Below are 6,000 nucleotides of genomic sequence, written 5' to 3'. Positions count from 1 at the left end.
CCACTCTGAAAACATAGATAAACTTTATTAGCATAATATTGAAAGTAGTACTTTGTAGGGGGTGATCCAATCTTTTTTTAATTAGATATTTTCTTTAATTACATTTCAAATGTTATTCCCTTTCCTGTTTTCCCCCCAAAAACACCCTATCCTATCCCCCCTTCCCCCCACCAACCCACCCACATCCACTTCCCAGTCCTGGTGTTCCCTATACTGGGGCATCAAGCCTTCTCAGGACCAAGGGCCTCTCCTCCCTTTGATGTCCAACAAGGGCATTCTCTGCTACATATGCAGCTGGAGCCATGGGTTCCTCCATGTGTATTCTTTGGTTGGTAGTTTAGTCATGGGAGGAGATACAGAGACAAAGTGTGGAGCAGAGACTGAAGAAAAGGCCATCCTGAGACTGCCCCACCTGGGGATCCATCCCATATTCTGTCACCAAACCTAGACACTAATGTGGATGCCAACAAGTGCTTGCTGACAGGAGTCTGATTTAGCTGTCTCCTGAGAGGCTCTGCCAGTACCTAATAAATACAGAGGTGGATTCTTTCAGTCAGCCATTGGACTAAGCACAAGGTCCCCCATAGGGGTGATGCAATCTAAATGTATGCAAAGATACTTACTTTTTATCTGAGTATATAGAGAAATTTTCCAAATTTTATTAAACTATTTAATCAAATATATCTTTATACCTGTAGTGTCAGTGCAGGTATACATATATGTTATGAATCAGTTAGGAATGTACTTGGTGAATGTTTACCATATTTATGAGTCATCTCAATCCATCTGTATCTTGATTCTTGGAACTTTCCCCTTGGCTGAGAAGACCAATCACTTCTAGAATAGAAAACTGATCTCTGCAAGAACTTCTAGAAATGACTTTTGTGTTGTGTGTTTGTTTTAAGAGTGACCCTTTGTAGTAAAACTCCTGCAAGGTGAAATAGATATTCTTTCTTAGACATGTATCCAGAACATTTTGAATGTCAGCTATCCACCATTATTATAGCTAATTAGTCACATTATCCATGTTTCACAGTCTCTACTTCACAGGAGAGATGCATTTAGGTTAAAAAAAATCAGGATTACTGAAGAAAACCTGATGTGCTGGTCACAAATATGAGGTTTTAAACAGCAGGGTAATAAATAAGCTTTAAAGATTCTGTCACTGGGATTCCAATTAGATGCCATGACTACTCAGAATCATTTCCACCAACATTGCCTATCAGGTTTAGGGTGAGGTATAGCAACAGTTCACCAAAAGATTCGTAATGATTTCTTGTAGACATGTGCAAACAGCAGTTCCATGGCCCCTGTGGCTTAATTAGATGTCATGATATATATATTATAAGAGGCAGAAATTATATTAGAAGAAATTCTTGAAACTCTCTCTGAATTATATGTTACATATATAAAGCACTTTATCTAATATTTATGCATTATAAAAATCTGTCTATAACATTAGATATACTTATGATTGTTTAATATAGAAATGGAGAAATGGCAGGGAATAAATCACCATTGAAATATTTATCCACTTACTAAATTTTGAGTACTTTCTGTGTGCAGTGTACTGATTCTGTATCTAGGGTGTGATATACCATAAAGTTTAACAGAAACAGTAAAGCTATGAATAGAACATTATTTAAAGAACAAAAACAGTAACTGAAATATATGGTAACTTGTGGATGTTGCCAAGGAAGGTTACACAGAGTAAAATACTTGTCTTCCAGAAGATTCATAACAATTATCTATGTAGAATATTCTGAGATTTTCCAGAACTATAAAATTCATAAGCTGGTTAGGTGCTATGTTTAAAGACAAACACTTTTTAAAGGCCTTGTTTCATTTGATGACTGTCCCCAATGAGAAACATGATTTTACTTCAGCCTTACCTGGATTTAGACATACAAACTAAATATAAATATTTAAAGGAGAAATGTAGTAAATTTTATACTTGAGTCATTCTTTAACATATCAAACTTGTTTGTTATGGGTTTGCTCTTGAGTTATTATATACATTTCGTAATTCTTGAACTTTGGCCTTATTCTAACCATCCTGGGAAAGAGACTTTGGGAAATTAGAAATGTATTTCTGGAAAGGATAAACCATGATCATAGAAAGCTGTGTTCAGAACCAGGAGTGCATCTACACCCAAATTAACAGATTTGACACTGACTTGGAAGTGTGCAATCTGTCCAAAGCATAGGAGAACACATATTTCGAGAGCCCCACGTTATGGAAGTGATATGCTTTAAAGTTCAGATTGTTAGGCATGCAATTTATCAGTTCCAAAATTAAAATATGTGTACTCACAAAACAAATTAACTGTCTAAAAAAGTTAGATACACATTATAAGACTTGTCACAATGCTTAACCATCCATTGCATCCAAGAAAATATACATAAGTTTGAATCTTCAAAGTCCCAGAGTATTTAAAAACCTAGCCACATTGAAGTTGTTGCTTAACGCCCAAACTTGTTCATCTATTTCTTTCTTAAACTTCATTCTTTCTATCATTATCTATCTATCTATCTATCTATCTATCTATCTATCTATCTATCATCTCTATATATCATTATCTATCTATCTATATCTATCCTCTGTCTGTCATCTATAATTTATAAATATAAACAAAACATTGATGAATGTTTAGTTTTGTATGTTCTCTTTGCCTGTTTTTATAATTTGTAAAACTTAAACTTGGGGGGAAGTTTATACTTTACCATGAGATTTTTTTCCATTTTTCTACTCATGAGGTAAAAAGAGGAGGAATGCTCATGCTTAGTAATGCTAGCAGAGCTGCTTGAGTCTGGAAGATTTTTGTCTATATTGTTGGCTGATGTGACAGAAGAGAAGCTGATAAGAGAAAATTGCCCTCTGACTCAGCAGGATTATAATGTATTTGTTTCCCTAACCATTACCTTCTTATCACGTTATGAATGGAGGATCCGCTTAGCACAACAAGCAAGCGTGCGCCTGGCAGGCTGAAACTCCATCGAGCTAATGCCCCAATTGCAAGACGTAAATAGATTAAGAAAAATTCACTATTTTCTCCCCTCTCCCACCAGAGCGGCCGCATTAGTTGTCTCCTGCCATATAATTGCATTACATGCAGGGATGTGAACCACAGTTAATGGCAGTCACACTCAACTGCCACTTTGCTTTTAGCCTTGGTCACTCAGGGCAATTTACATATTTAACACCATGACAAAAACTAGATTTGTCAAACCACTTGTGGAGGTTGCCATGCTAACCTCTGTTAGAAAAACAGCTGCTTAGGGCTGGGCCTGGGAGTTTGTTTTATTTCCCTTCTTTCTCTTGTTCCCAGAGTGACACCTTTGCCAAGGGACAAATCATATACAGTGCATAACTGATCAGTAAGATTATTAATTTCTAATGTACCAGAAAGATTATTAATTATAATAAACGATGATGGTCTTAAAGTATTGACTATATTATTAGGCTAGCGCCTGTGAGAATTTTTTTTTATTACTTTGAAAACTAAATTCTCAACTTTTTTACTTTTTAGATACCAACATAAAAATTAATTTATTTGGTAGTGGCAAATGCCAATGTTTCCATAACCTTAGAAAAAAAAAGCAATTGAAAATTTAACTCATCACAGTCCTTAAGAAAACAAATATAAGTTCAGGTAAAATATCATCAATTCTTATTGATATGTAAGGATGGTATGGTAAACGTTGAGATATCAATTAAGCACACTGCTGGAGGAGGAGCTTGATTGGCAAAGGTTTGTAAGAGTGAAATTTGAAGTCCTCAGCTCTATTTGCACATGAACTCTTCCCAGGACTATGAACTGTACTTTTACTAGTAGTACATTGTTCTGACAAAAGAGAATTAAACAATCATTAGCTATGCAGGAAAATTCCTCTTTATTATTTGATCGAAAATAATCTACTCAGCACCTGTCAACAAGAATACTTGCCTGACTTCAGTCTTCTCCTTAAATGTTTAACCAAGTGTGGACATGCACATACGTACATACGTACGTACGTTCGTGTGTGTGTGTGTGTGTGTGTGTGTGTGTGTGTGTTTACATGTATGAAATGGAAAACTCTTCTTTCATATTTTTCACTCACTTGCTTCTCAGGTTCCAGCATGGACCTTTCAGTAGTCAGTCTACTGACACTAACCAAGGGAAGTCAAAGATTTGTGGCGGCAGTATTTTGACCCCCTCCTATTCTGGCCAAAGGCACCTTCTCCAGATTACCTTCTTTTGCCAGATTTGCCATGCCTATTGGTATCCAGTACTTGAGTGGTGATTCCTCTCTCATCTAACATGACTTCTTTAGTTTCTCTTCATTACCTGCCAGCACAGCAGTAATTTCACAACCACTCTTCTTGTCATCCCTTAAAAAGGAAAATATGCCCACAGTGCTCTTCCTCAGCACTCACAAGCAAGTGTCCTCCTCATTGCTGTGCAGACACTGATACAAATTTCGGTTTTGTTTTGTTTTTTTCCCATAACATGGTTCTGAATTTCTACATTTTTTTCCATCACATAAGAGGAAATATTTCAAGAAGGACTCCCAGTGCACCTAGTAGGGGCTTCTCCCTAGTGTTATATTCTGTCTAAGCTCCACCCCACACTTACCTGGCCAGCCAGGTATGCCCCGCCCCATAGGCCTGGTCCACTATAAAAGGGGCTACTTGCCCCTCCTTTCTCTCCCCCCCTCCCTCACCCTACTCTCACCTCTTTGCCCCTTGGGCTCTCCTCCCCTCCCACCTCTCTCCATGTGGTCATGGCCGGCCTCCACTTCTCTACTCTCTACTCTCTCTCTCTCTCTCTCTCTCTCTCTCTCTCTGCCTTTCTCTACCACTAACTCCCAACCTCTACCCTGAATAAACTCTATTCTATACCATGTCTGTGTGCCTGTGGTCCCTCAGGGGGAAGAGGTGCTGGGGCAAGGGCCCACCTGGGCACCTCCTTCCCCCACACCACTGTGCCACACTCCCTTAACCCCCAATTTTCTTTTCTTAAGCCCCCTTTCATTGATACATTGGCCTTTCACCTAGTGTGTTTATAAACCCAGCAGCTTATTTGGTTCTGCCATGCGGTGGAAAAGAAGCTCTGCTGGCTTCTCCTGCATGAAAAGATTCATTTAAATATTGGAAAAAGAACCCTCGGTTACATAGACAAAGATTGTGCTATGGTCGTCAAACCTTGTGAATTTTTATATCTTTATATTTTCTCCCCATATGCATTTAACTATATTGAATATTTAATACTTAGATTAGTGTTGTATCCCTACTTCTCACAATCTAAAAGAAAGAGAGAGAGAGAATTTTAATTTCCCTTAAAAACTCAGCAGAGATGATTGATCTGGTGTCTCTAAAATTACTACAAAAACTTTAAGGTAAAAACATGCTTTTGATCCTGAGATTAACAAGGATTAAATCATTGTGTTTTAGACAACAAGTACCCCTGGCCCTGTCCCCACCCCCTCCCCACACACTCACACACAATTTAAGATGCACAGGGAGTGCTAACCTTCTCTTTATGCTGCTTGGGTTTGGCTCCTGCTAATTTGACAGGGCTAACAGTGCCTCTCTCTCCCTTGCAATTACCAAAGGTTGTAGGGCATTTCTCTTGGATAAATCACAAAATCATTAACTCTTCCATCACTAAAAGTGCTTCCCAGCTATTCTTTCTGTCTTTTTGAATCAATATCCCCAGGGTATCAGTGTCCTTTTCTATTGATCAGAAATTATGAAATCACTTCACCCCTTTCTCAGGGCAAGTCTAATGGGGACCTGAAAAGAACTTGATCTTCTCTGACAACTCACACACCTCTGTGTAAACACACTGGCCCACCCGGTAAAAGAAGGTAGAGACTGAGTTGGGAGAGTATTGAGGCAAACTTTAGACAGTGCTACTGGGTATGTCATACTGTTTTATCAAAGGTTCCATATATTATTGTGCTGTTAGCATTCTTTGTGACCTAAGGAGCTCGCTGCTGATGAGTATAAGAAAGTCT

This window comes from Apodemus sylvaticus, chromosome 4 (genome assembly GCF_947179515.1).
Source record: "Apodemus sylvaticus chromosome 4, mApoSyl1.1, whole genome shotgun sequence".
Classification (NCBI taxonomy): domain Eukaryota; kingdom Metazoa; phylum Chordata; class Mammalia; order Rodentia; family Muridae; genus Apodemus; species Apodemus sylvaticus.
Note: the sequence above shows the minus strand (reverse complement) of the source record.